Source organism: Nicotiana tabacum, chromosome 6 (genome assembly GCF_000715075.1).
Source record: "Nicotiana tabacum cultivar K326 chromosome 6, ASM71507v2, whole genome shotgun sequence".
Classification (NCBI taxonomy): domain Eukaryota; kingdom Viridiplantae; phylum Streptophyta; class Magnoliopsida; order Solanales; family Solanaceae; genus Nicotiana; species Nicotiana tabacum.
In genome coordinates, this window is record NC_134085.1 from 38,027,527 (window position 1) to 38,040,963 (window position 13,437).

General features: G+C 39.0%; 1 non-coding gene across 1 annotated transcript; it reads left to right on the forward strand.

Moving 5' to 3' along the window:
* The first annotated feature begins 10,997 nt into the window (after window positions 1-10,997).
* LOC142182356 (small nucleolar RNA R71) lies at window positions 10,998-11,104 on the forward strand. The gene has a single exon (XR_012711192.1). It is a non-coding gene; the product is annotated as a small nucleolar RNA R71 (small nucleolar RNA).
* The last annotated feature ends 2,333 nt before the right edge of the window (window positions 11,105-13,437 follow it).

The following is a 13,437-nucleotide window of genomic DNA, read 5'->3' on the forward strand; positions in this document are numbered from 1 at the left end:
TAGTATCATTAAGGGGCAAATTTCAGATATGTATGGTTAAAACCCCGTCTTTCAGAAATCGAACTTCATCGATGTTTGTGTGATTTTTGGCAGATTCGTCACACGAGGAGGCCAATTTTAGAGGCAAGGTCATAGCGAGCTAGAGGTGAGTAATGATTTTAAATGATGCACTGAGGGTTTGAAACCCCGGATTGCACAACATACTGCTATGTTGAGATGAGACACGCGTTGTATGACGAGCGCGGGGTCATTTACTATTGGGGATTGTGACTTGGTCCATCCCAGTTGATATTTTTACCGCGTAATTGATAAAGATTTATTGTTTTCACTATGATTGGGGCTTATTGCCATATTTGGGCTTCGTGCCAATTATCTAAAATATTTTGTGAATTTACATCACTATTTTCCTCACGAATTGAAATATTGTTTGAACTCAGTCCAATTGAATTGTATTATTTTGTGAACTCAGCTACATTTATACTCAACTCGAGATCTAATGATATTTATAATGCTGTTGAGCTGAGCACTATTGTTTTACTGATGCCCAAGAGGCTTATGATTATTTTCTGGACTGATTGAGGCCGAGGGCCATACGTGAGGATATGTTGAGTGATGTGAGGAGGCTTTCAGGCCTCGAGTGTTATATGAGGAGGTTTTCAGGCCTCGAGTGTTATATGAGGAGGCTTTCAGGCCTCGTGTGTGATGTGTGAAGGCTTTCAGGCCTATTGATATTGCACTTGGGCTGTAGGAGCCCCTCCAGAGTCTGTACACACCCCCAGTGAGCGCAGGGTACCCAGGTGAGTTGGGAGTGGGCCCGAGAGGCCGTTGCTTGTGTGTAGTGAGTTGGGAGTGAGCCCGATGGGCTGATGTTGTGTGCTGGTGAGTTGGGAGTGAGCCTGAGGGGCTGATACTATACTGAGATTTACATATTGAGCCCGAGGGGCAAGCTTTTGATTTATCCTTACTGTGGAAATTATTTTTCTTTACTGTTTTAAAAGAAGAATTATCTGATACTCACTGTTTTACTGTATAACTGATTTTACTGCTTGGGATAGTGCTATATTGTGCCGTTATGAGATTTCATGTTTTCAGTCGTTATTTATTTTTATTACTCACTGGTCGGAGTACTCACATTACTCCCTGCACCATGTGTGCAGATACAGGCAAAGCTGAGTTCGCTCCTGAGCGCTGATTCTTTCCAGGCCAGGCGGTTACTAGGAGTAGTGAGGTAGCTGTTGACGTCTGCAGCCCCGTTTTCTCCCTTATCTTTGTTATTTATGATAATTCCAGACTTTGTAAAATATTAGTAAACTCTGGAGTAGCTCATGACTTGTGACACCCCGATTTCGGGCTGAGTTGGGATGGTTTTCCTTGTTCTATCACATTTATTTCGCATTTAAGATTATATTGCCCATGATTTAGACTTATTCCTGCTAAGTAATTATAAAGAGATGTACTATTTTGTTGATTGGTTTGCCTTGTCCTCACGAGAGGCACCATCATGACCGGGTTGGGATTTTGGGTCGTGACAAGTTGGTATCAGAGCCTAGGTTACTAGGTCTCGCGAGTCATGAGCTGGTTTAGTAGAGTCTCACGGATCGGTACAGAGACGTCTGTATTTATCCTCGAGAGGCTGCAGAACCTTTAGGAAAAACTTCATATTGTTGAATTCTTATCGTGTGTCCTTGAGTCAGCTTGAAAAAGTAACTTTTACAATTCCTTCCACGTATTCGTATGCGCGAACGAATGCTCAGTATTAGATGTGTCTTGATGGCTTGTAATTCCCCGATCGAAGGGCGAGACGTGGTCGTTTTGAGTTTGATGTTAGGCCAGTCTGGAGGACTTAAGGCCGGATCTGTGCCAATGTCTTTAGCACCGAGGTGCTTATTGTGTGAGCAAGTATTTTTAACTTATATGTTCGGTATTGCCTCTATTAGTGGGAATCATGGCTGGATAGCTACATGAGGAGTATGATAGTACTGCGATATGTATCTATATGACTTGGAAGTGACAAGGAAGGTCTACTGGATGATAGATGAACTATTGAGTGTATGATTTCCATTGTGATAGGATGTGTAGTCCCAAGTTATGGGTGCGTGAAGGATTTTTTATGTCTTCTATTTGAAGTGAAGTAAATTTCATATTACGGTATGAGTTTAGACTCAGGAAGATTAAGTGATGGTGTAATGTGTATGGCAGTGGAAGGTATACAAAAATATTAACTAAAGGTAAAGCTAGTGGGTAATTGGCTTATGAGGGAAAGCTATTTGTCATACTAGTTAGATAAGTCTGGGAGCTGAGATCGCTTCACTAGATGTATTGTGACGAAATCGTTAAGTTAAGGAGACCACCTTGAAGGTCTAAAAAACATTAAAGAAAGAATATGTTCTTACTCGGTTGAATAGCCCAATAATGGAGGATTGAAAGGTATTTTCTATGTGTTACGATTCAAATAGGTGCAACACATGTCCATGTATCAATTTTGATAGTATAATACATGTAATATTGATAGTAATGTAATTGATATACGTTGTGATGCTTTGTCAAGTTGTGGATGTGTTGTTAGGATGGTTTTGGTGATTCTCTGGCAGGTGGATAGGCCTAATTACAAAGGAGACTCTGCCGAAATTTTTGAAAAATTTGGGACTTAGTAAAAATTTGGTCGCCTAGAAAATTTCAGATGAATTGAGTTTCCACAAGCTTATGAAGGAGTGAGTTTAATCTCACTATGGTATTATCTCTGTCTTCCACACAGATGCCTCTGTCTTATTTGATCCGGGATCCACCTATTCTTATGTGTCTTCATATTTTGCCCGTCATTTGAGTATGCCCCGGGAGTCTCTTACTTTACCTGTTCGTGTGTCTACCCCGGTGGGCGATACTATTGTTGTGGACCGTGTGTATCGGTCATGTGTTGTGATTACTGGGGGTCTGGAGACCCGAGTTGATCTACTGCTGTTGAGCATGGTAGATTTTGATACTATTCTGGGCATGGATTGGTTATCTCCATATCATGCTTTTCTAGATTGTCATGCTAAAACAGTTACTTTGGCTATTCCGGGTGTTCCGAGGATCGAGTGGCGTGGCATGACTGATTATGTCTCTAGCAGAGTAATTTCTTTCTTGAAAGCCCAGCGTATGGTTGGGAAGGGTTATCTATCATATCTGGCTTTTGTGCAGGATGTTGGAGCTGAGACTCCTAGTATTGATTCTGTCCCAGTTGTGAGGGACTTTCCTGATATATTTCCTGCAGACCTGCCGGGCATGCCGCCGGACAGGGATATTGATTTTGGCATTGACTTAGTGCCGGGCACTCAACCCATTTATATTCCGCCATATTGTATGGCACTAGCAGAGCTGAAAGAATTGAAGGAGCAGCTTCAGGAACTCCTAGATAAGGGGTTCATTCGGCCTAGCGTGTCCTTGTAGGGTGCACCTATTTTATTTGTGAAGAAGAAAGATGGCATTGATTATAGGCAGTTGAATAAGGTAACAGTGAAGAACAAGTATCTTTTGCCTCGCATTGATGACTTATTTGATCAGCTTCAGGGAGCGAGGGTATTTTCTAAGATTGATCTCCGTTCGGGCTATCACCAGTTGAAAATCAGGGAGTCGGATATTCCCAAGACTGCTTTCAGGACTAGATATGGTCATTATGAATTTTTGGTTATGTCTTTCGGGCTGACCAATGCCCCAACAGCGTTCATGCATTTGATGAACAGTGTATTTCAGCCTTATCTGGATGCATTTGTTATTTTATTCATTGATGATATCCTGGTGTATTCGCGTAGCCAGGAGGAGCATGCCCATCATTTGCGTGTAGTGTTGCATAGATTGAGAGAGAAGAAGCTTTATGCAAAATTCTCCAAATGTGAATTTTGGCTAAGTTCTGTGGCATTTTTGGGATACATAGTGTCCAGCGAGGGTATACAGGTTGATCCAAGGAAGATAGAAGCAGTGCAGAGTTGGTCTAGACCGTCCTCAGTCACAGAGATTCGGAATTTTCTTAGGCTAGCAGGCTATTATCGCCGATTTGTTCAGGGGTTTTCTTCTATTGCATCGCTTTTGACCAAGTTGACTCAGAAAGGTACCCCATTTGTATGGTCCGACGAGTGTGAGGAGAGCTTCCAGAAGCTCAAAGCACTTCTGACCATAGCTCCAGTGTTGGTGTTACCATCAGCTACAGGTTCATACACGGTATATTGTGATGCTTCCAGAGTTGGGATTGGTTGTGTGCTAATGCAGGAGGGTAGAGTTATTGCTTATGCTTCTCGTCAGTTGAAGCCCCATGAGAAGAACTACCATGTTCATGATTTGGAGTTTGCTGCTATAGTTCATGCCTTAAAAATTTGGAGGCACTATTTATATGGCGTATCTTGCGAGGTATTCACTGATCATCGCAATCTTCAACATTTATTTAAACAAAAAGATCTTAAATTGAGGCAGCGGAGATGGCTTGAGTTACTTAAAGACTATGATATTACCATTCTATATCATCCGGGAAAGGCCAATGTAGTGGCCGATGCGTTGAACTGAAAGGCAATCAATATGGGGAGTTTGGCTTATATCCCAGTTGGGGAGAGGCCTCTTACAGTTGATGTTCAGACGTTGGCCAATCAGTTGGTGCGGTTATATATTTCTAAGCCTAGCCAGGTATTGGCTAGTGTGGTTTCTCGATCTTCCTTATATGATCGCATCAGAGAGCACCAGTATGATGATCCGCATTTGATTGTCCTTAAGGACAGAGTTCAGCATGATAATTCCAAAGATGTGACTATAGGTGATGATGGCGTATTGAGGATGCAGGGCCGTATTTGTGTGCCCGACGTTGATGGGCTTAGAGATTTGATTCTTGAGGAGGCCCATAGTTCGCGGTATTCCATCCATCCGGGTGCTGCGAAGATGTATCAGGACTTGAGACAGCATTACTGGTAGAGGAGAATGAGGAAAGACATTGTGGGATATGTGGCTCGGTGTCTCAACTGTCAGCAGGTGAAATATGAGCATCAGAGACCGGGCGGTTTGCTTCAGCAGATGATTATTCCTGAGTGGAAATGGGAGAGAGTTACTATGGATTTCGTGAGTGGCCTTCCTCGGACTTTGAAGAATTTTGATTCGATTTGGGTCGTTGTGGATAGGCTGACCAAGTCAGCGCATTTCATTCCGGTGTGTACCACATATTCTGCGGAGCGGCTGGCTAGGATCTTTATTCAGGAGATTGTGCGGTTGCATGGTGTTCCAGTTACTATTATTTCGGATAGAGGTACTCAGTTCACTTCTCAGTTTTGGAGGACTTTTCAGCACGAGTTGGGCACTCAGGTGGAGTTGAGTTCAGCATTTCATCCTCAGACGGACGGACAGTCCGAGCGTACTATTCAGATATTGGAGGATATGTTGCGTGCCTGCGTGATTGATTTTGGAGGTTCTTGGGTTGAATTTTTACCACTTACAGAGTTTGCCTACAACAATAGCTATCAGTCCAGTATTCAGATGGCACCATATGAGGCCTTATATGAGAGGCGGTGTAGAACTCCAGTGGGTTAGTTTGAGCCCGGTGAGGCTAGGTTGTTGGGAACAGATTTGGTCCAGGATGCCTTAGAAAAGGTGAAGGTAATTCAGGAAAGACTTCGCACAGCTCAGTCGCGTCAGAAGAGTTATGCGGACAGGAAGGTTCGAGATGTGTCATTTATGGAGGGCGAGAAGGTTTTGCTGAAGGTTTCGCCGATGAAGGGTGTTATGAGGTTCGGAAAGAAAGGGAAGTTGAGTCGGCGGTTTATTGGACCATTTGAGATACTTAGGAGGATTGGAGAGGTGGCTTAAAAGCTTGCTTTGCCGCCTAGATTGTCGGGTGTTCATCCGGTATTCCATGTATCCATGCTCTGGAAGTACATTGGGAACTCGTCTCATATTTTAGATTTCAGTACAATGCAGTTAGATGAAAATTTGACTTATAATGTGGAGCCAGTGGCTATTTTGAGTCGACAGGTTCAAAAATTGAGATCAAAAGATATAGCAACAGTGAAAGTACAGTGGAGAGGTCGGCCCATGGAGGAGGCTACTTGGGAGACCGAGCAGGAGATGCGGAGCAGGTACCCGCACCTACTTGAAACTCCAGGTATCTTTCTTAACTCGCTCGAGGATGAGTGTTTGTTATAGTTGGGGAGAATGTAACGACCCGAACCGTTGTTTCATGTATTTTCGTCCCGTATTCTCCGTTAAATGATTATTCGTGTTTCAATATGTGTACTTGGTGAATTTGAGTCAATTCGGATCGAGTTTGGTATGAAATGGGACAATTAGTCTCTTTAAGGAAGAATTAGTTTGGAAAAGTCAATCGGACGTTGACTTGTGAGTTAGAGGGCTCGAAATTGAATTCCGATGATTTAGTTAGTTTCGGGGGATGATTTAAGGCCTAGGAGCTCAATCGGAATAATTTTGGAGGTCCGGTGAAGAAATTAGATCAATTTGGCAAAGTTAGTATTTTGGCGATTTTCGGTTGATAGGTGAAATTTTGATCCGATGGTCGGAATGGAATTCCGAGAATTTCTGTAGCTTCGTTATGCCATTTTGGATATTTGTGCAAATTTTCAAGTCATTCGGACATATTTTGTTCGAGTGTTTGATCGAATGCTTGTTTTGGAAGTTTTAAAGGAACTTAGACTTGAATTCGATGTAATTCGATAATTTTGGTGTTAGTCGTGGTGTTTTGATAATTTGAACAAGTTTGAATAATATTATAAGAAGTATTGGTATTTTTGGTTGAGGTCCCGAGGACCTCGGGGTGATTTCGGATGGCTAATGGGAACTTTTGAAGTTGGGAAATTTCATAATAGACGAAATTGTAAATGAGTGTGCACAAGACCTCACTTTAAACGACCGTATCTCCAGTTATATAAGGAGTTGTATGAGGATATACCTATCAAATTAAATACCTTTGAGTCTAGTTTCCAACGCAACAAACCGTTCGTAATTTGGAGTTGTATACAGAAAGTTATGATCATTTTACTGGGCACGTGTCAGTAGCGCGGCCTTAGCGCGGGAGCGCGTAGCCAACGCTAATTGAGTTTTCTTCTGCCTCAATAGCGCGGGATTAGCGCGTGCGCGCTAGTGTCAGGCCTCTAAATACACCTAAGGACGGGAAATGACGGACTTTGAGTCATTTCTCAAGCCTAGGGCTTCCCCAACACCCCCAATTCGACCAAGGCACCCAATTGCACTCCTAAGGTAAGATTTTTGGAGTATTTTGAGTTGATTACTACTCCCAAACACTTATATTAACATGGATTGATCTTAAAAATCCTTAGATTTTCAAGAAATTCCTTCAAGAACTCAAAGGAGGGTTTTGCAAGATTTCTTCCAAAAGGTAATCCTACACCCTTAGACTCACATATATGAATATATTATGGGAATATGAGTATGAATCAAGTATTACAACTTATTGTATGGTGGTTGGAAGCCATAAATTCCCAATTTAAATACATGAACATGGTAGGGATTTAAAGGTGTTTATTTGATGGAATTTTTGTTGGTTTGGGTGTGAATGGTTGATCACACATGTGATGTTAGGAGTATAAATTATTAAAGAATAATAGTGGGATGAATTATTGGTTAATGGTGATAGTTGGAGGAACCAATGCTATAGTTAAGAGGTGTAAATATTTATGCCTACAAGATGTTTGAAAATATGCCTAAATGGCATAATTTATAGGATCTAGTATTAATATTGGTCCTATTGAGTGTTGTATTGTAGATTGAAGTTACATAACTGTATGGGATCATTATAGTATCATTAAGGGGCGAATTTCAGATATGTATGGTTAAAAGCCAGTCTTTCAGAAATCGAACTTCATCGTTGTTTGTGTGATTTTTGGCAGATTTGTCACACGAGGAGGCCAATTTGAGAGGCAAGGGCATAGCGAGCTAGAGGTGAGTAATGATTTTAAATGATGCACTGAGGGTTTGAAACCCCGGATTGCACAACATACTGCTATGTTGATATGAGACACGCGTTGTACGACGAGCGCGGGGTCATTTACTATTGGGGATTGTGACTTGGTCCATCCCAGTTGATATTTTTACCGCGTAATTGATAAAGATTTATTGTTTTTCACTATGATTGGGGCTTATTGCCATATTTGGGCTTCGTGCCAATTATCTGAAATCTTTTGTAAATTTACATCACTATTTTCCTCACGAATTGAAATATTATTTGAACTCAGTCCAATTGAATTGTATTATTTTGTGAACTTAGCTACATTTATACTCAACTCGAGATATAATGATATTTATAATGCCGTTGAGCTGAGCACTATTGTTTTACTGATGCCCAAGAGGCTTATGATTATTTTCTGGACTGATTGAGGACGAGGGCCATACGTGAGGATATGTTGAGTGATGTGAGGAGGCTTTCAGGCCTCGAGTGTTATATGAGGAAGCTTTCAGGCCTCGAGTGTTATATGAGGAGGCTTTCGGGCCTCGTGTGTGATGTGAAAAGTCTTTCAGGCCTATTGATATTGCGCTTGGGCTGTAATAGCCCCTCCGGAGTATGTACACACCCCTAGTGAGCGTAGGGTACCCAGGTGAGTTGGGAGTGGTCCTGAGAGGCCGTTGCTTGTGTGTTGGTGAGTTGGGAGTGAGCTCGAGGGGCTGATGTTGTGTGCTGGTGAGTTGGGAGTGAGCCCGATGGGCTGATGTTGTGTGCTGGTGAGTTGGGAGTGAGCCCGAGGGGCTGATACTATACTGAGATTTACATATTGAGCCCGAGGGGCAAGCTTTTGATTTATCCTTACTGTGGAAATTATTTGTCTTTACTATTTTAAAAGAAGAATTATCTGATACTCACTGTTTTACTGTATAACTAATTTTACTGCTTGGGATAGCGCTATATTGTGCCGTTATGAGATTTCATGTTTTCAGACGTTATTTATTTTTATTACTCACTGGGTCGGAGTACTCACATTACTCCCTGCACCATGTGTGCAGATACAGGCAGAGCTGAGTTCGCTCCTGAGCGCTGATTCTTTCTAGGCCAGGCGGTGACTATGAGTAACGAGGTAGTTGTTGACGTCCGCAACCCCATTTTCTCCCTTATCTTTGTTATTTATGATAATTCCAGACTTTGTAAAATATTAGTAAACTCTCTAGTAGCTCGTGACTTGTGACACCCCGATTTCGGGCTGAGTTGGGATGGTTTTCCTTGTTCTATCACGTTTATTTCACATTTAAGATTATATTGCCCATGATTTAGACTTATTCCTGCTAAGTAATTATAAAGAGATATACTGTTTTTTTGATTGGCTGGCCTTGTCCTCACGAGAGGCGCCATCACGACCGGGTTAGGATTTTGGGTCGTGACAATCTGTAAGATAATTAAGCATGCCAATCGAAAAATACGACGATGACGTCTCATCTCCTGAAAATCTTAATATCTTTTGCATATCAAAAATGACTCTTTTTTCATCAACTCTCAAAATTAGTTGTCCTTGATGGACATCTATGATTACTCTACCTGTGGCAAGAATTGGTCTACCCAAAATGATTGGTTCATCAGGTCATTCCTTCATTTCAAGTACTATAAAATCTACAGGAAAAACAAACTTATCTACTCTTACGAGCACATTTTCAATTATTTCCTTAGGTTTCTTAGTACTTTGATCTGCAAACTGAAGAGAAACACATATGTCTTTCATTTCACCAAGATTCAATTTTCTAAAGATAGAAAATGGCATCAAATTTATTGAAGCTCCAGAATCACAGAGTGTTGTTTCAAAATATACTCATCCCAAAGTGCATGAAATTGTAAAACTGTCTGGGTCACCAAGTTTTTAGGGTAGCTTATTTTGAAGTATAACATTGTATTTTTCAATAAGCATTACCAAAGAAACTTCTTCCAATTTTCTTTTGCTTGACAAAATTTCTTTTAAAAATTTGGCATATGAAGGCATTTTCAATAAAGCATCAGTGAACGGAATATTGATGTGAACATGTTTTAAAATATCCAAAAATTTTGCAAATTGACTATCAAGCTTTTCTCTTTTCATTTTTTGTGGAAAAGGAATTGTCACAGGGAGAGGAGTTAATTTTTTAATATTTGTTTCTTCTTTTTTCTTGACTTCTTTCTTTTCAGATGGTTCAGTGGTATTTCAACATTCTTACCGTTGTTTACCTATTGTTCTGATTGGTCTGCATAGGGTTCATCAAGCTCCTTACCAGCTGACCAGAAGGTGATGGCCTTAAGATGCTCTTTTGGATTTTTCTCTGTATTGCTTGGTAAGAGACCCTGAATCTTATTGGAAACAAGAGCTGCCAATTGGCTCAACTATAATTCTAGATTTTTGAGGGATGAATTTTGGCTCTCCATCTTTTCATCAGTGACTTTAATGTACTTATACAAAAGATCATCAAGACTTGAATGAGCTTGTTGAGGCCTTTGCTGATATGGAGTTGCTTGCTGATAATGTCTGGAGTTTAATTGACCATGGTTTGGATTATGGTATCCGGGTGGACCCTGTATTTGTTGCTTCTGGAAGCTTTGAGAGTTCTCTGTACCATTTGGATTGCTACATTTAAATTCTGGACGCTTTTGTGCCATTAGACTCCCAAAAGGGTACGGTTTATGACCGATAGAATGGACATGTTTGTCATTATGATTGTTTTCTTGACATTCATGGTTCAGATGGTTTCCTCCACACATGTCACAAGCCTCAGATTGACTTGGTTGTTGTGTATTTACCTGAAAAGTTTCAAACTTTTGTGCCAAAGAAACAATTTGCTGCGTTAGTGTATATAAAGCATCAACCTGATTTACCGTATCAGCCTTCTTGATGGTTACACGCTCAGATGGCCTTTGGATGGCATTCTCAAAAATCTCGTTCAACAATTGCAATGCTTTCTCCGTGGTTTTTCCCATTACAGAACCTCCTGCACCTGCATCAATCACATTTCTAGAAGAGGATTTTAACCCATAATAAAAAATATACAACTGCATATGTTCAGGAATGTCATGGTGTGGGCATTTTCTTAACATTGCTTTTAATCTTTCCCAAGCTTGATAAACTGACTCAGTGTCAGTCTTCAAGAAATTAGAGATGTATTGTCTTAACTTTGTGGTTTTAGCAGGGGAAAAATATTTGTTTAAAAATTTCTTAGTCATTTGATCCCATGTGGTAATGGAACCTTGTGGCAAACTTCACAACCAAGTCTTGGTATCTTCTTTTAAAGAGAAAGGAAATAGCCTTAACTTGATAGCTTGAGGAGGTACTCCATTATACTTAGTTGTTTCAACAAGTTCCAAAAAATCAATTAAATGACTGTGTTGATCTTCACATGCGTCTCCATTGAAGATGCAAGACTGTTGAATCGTTTGAATCAGGCCTGTCCTAATTTCAAAGTTGTTGGCTGCCACTGGAGGTTTTCTGACACTAGATTCACAATTGAAGCAGTCAGGTCTAGTATAATCCCTTAGGATTCTGTTTGCTGGCCTTGGTGCTACTTCTTCAAACTGATCCTCCACATGGACTGGTAGTTGAATGTCTTCTACTTCTTGATTCTATATACCTTCACAAGCTATGCTTTGGAAAAATAATGTTTGTCCTTTCCTGCGCAATCGAAGAGATCTTTAAATTTCAGGATCGTAATTGACCAACTCTTTTATAGAAGAGCGGGTCATAAAATACTCAAAATTCTAAAAAAAACTGAACTTAACTCCTAAAGTGGTAGTAGTAGTACTTAGAAGAAAGTAATTAAAAGAAAGTGATGAATAACAAGGACAACAAAGATTACAAAGATGACAAAAATAATAAGCGATTAAATAAAAATAGTAGTATGATAATGTTGTTGTTATTATTATTACTATTATTAGTATATGATAATAGTAATTATATTAGTACTAATTAGCAATAGATGTTATGAAGAAAAAAAATGATAAACGAAATCAGTAAATAATAACAGTAGATGTTATGAAGAAACAAAATGGTAAATGAAATCAGTAAGTAGTAACAATAACTAATGATAGAAAATAATAATATAATACTAATATAGAATATAGTTACATGCAGTACTAGTATTAATAATAGTAATTGCTATGCTATAATGATGATAAGAAGGATACATGATAATAACACTTCTATAAGATGTTAGTACTTGTAATAGTAGTAATATTTAGTAAATATTAATAGCAAAGATAATAATACTAATAGTAAGTTCCCAAATTAGTAACAAAATATTTAGTTTGAAGTAGACTTGTGCCAATCCCCGGCAGCGGCGCCAAAAATTTGATGAGACCAATGTGCATAGGATTTTTCTGCTCGTACTTAGTCAAATTCTAGTATAGTTTACGATATCGTCCCACAGAGATTGGTTAATCAAGGCTAAAGACTTTTAATATTTTTACTACTATTTGAGAGAACCAAATTGATTAAAGGTGAGTTTTAAAACTTGTTAATTAATTAAAGCAAAGCAAACAATTTTTGAAAGATTTATAATTTAAAAGAGTTGGGAATCGTTGAATTCACTTGATAATATTATTACAATAAAATCTCAATTTCTACATGTATTTCTCTAAAGAACAATTGCTTATTGCTAATACAATTATATTTGTTCACTAAGAAAAAGTCAATTAATAGCACTACGTGGGGTTATGTAATTAATTGAGTTAAAACTAGTGACGATCAAACCGAAATATTTTCTTGCTTGAATTGTGCTAAAAGGTAGTAAAAACTTCGTGAGAATATGTTTACTAAAAATCAGTAATCTTGCCTACAACAATTCCTCCGTGAGAATTAAAACTGATACAAACAAGATTACATATTTGAAATAAGAGTTTTACGAAAAATTATTCTCACTCTACTATTTTATTCATTGGTTATTATATATTAATTTTGCTCCGTGAGAATTACAAAATTAATATAAGAATAACTTAAATAAAATATATAGAAGTGATAATAATGATTAGTTAGAAACCATTATTTCAGCACAGTATGAATTATACAGTGAAAATTTCAAGCCAGGGATGTATTAAAACTGAAATAATATTATAAAAATATATATCAATCTTCATCAACTATCCCAACAAAAGAGATTACTCCATTAAGGAGTATTTAAATCTCACAACAAAAGGAATTCTAGAATATTTTCAATACTCTTAGAAAATCCAAAAACTAATAAGAATAAAATAAAATAGTTAAAGAAAGAAGTTAAGACCAAAGTTTGGATAAAAGTAGTTCTCCTCCTTCTCCCCTCTTCCGATGCCAAATTGCATTCTATTTATAGATAAATCTTGAAAGCATTAAATGATTAGACATGTCCAAGGAATAAGCTTGAACAAGTTTGAAGAGTGAGCTTGGATGTGTCCGAGGAGTGAGCTTGGATGTGTCTGAAGACATGAGCTTGGATGTGTCTGAAGACATGAGCTTGGATATGTCTGAAGACATGAGCTTG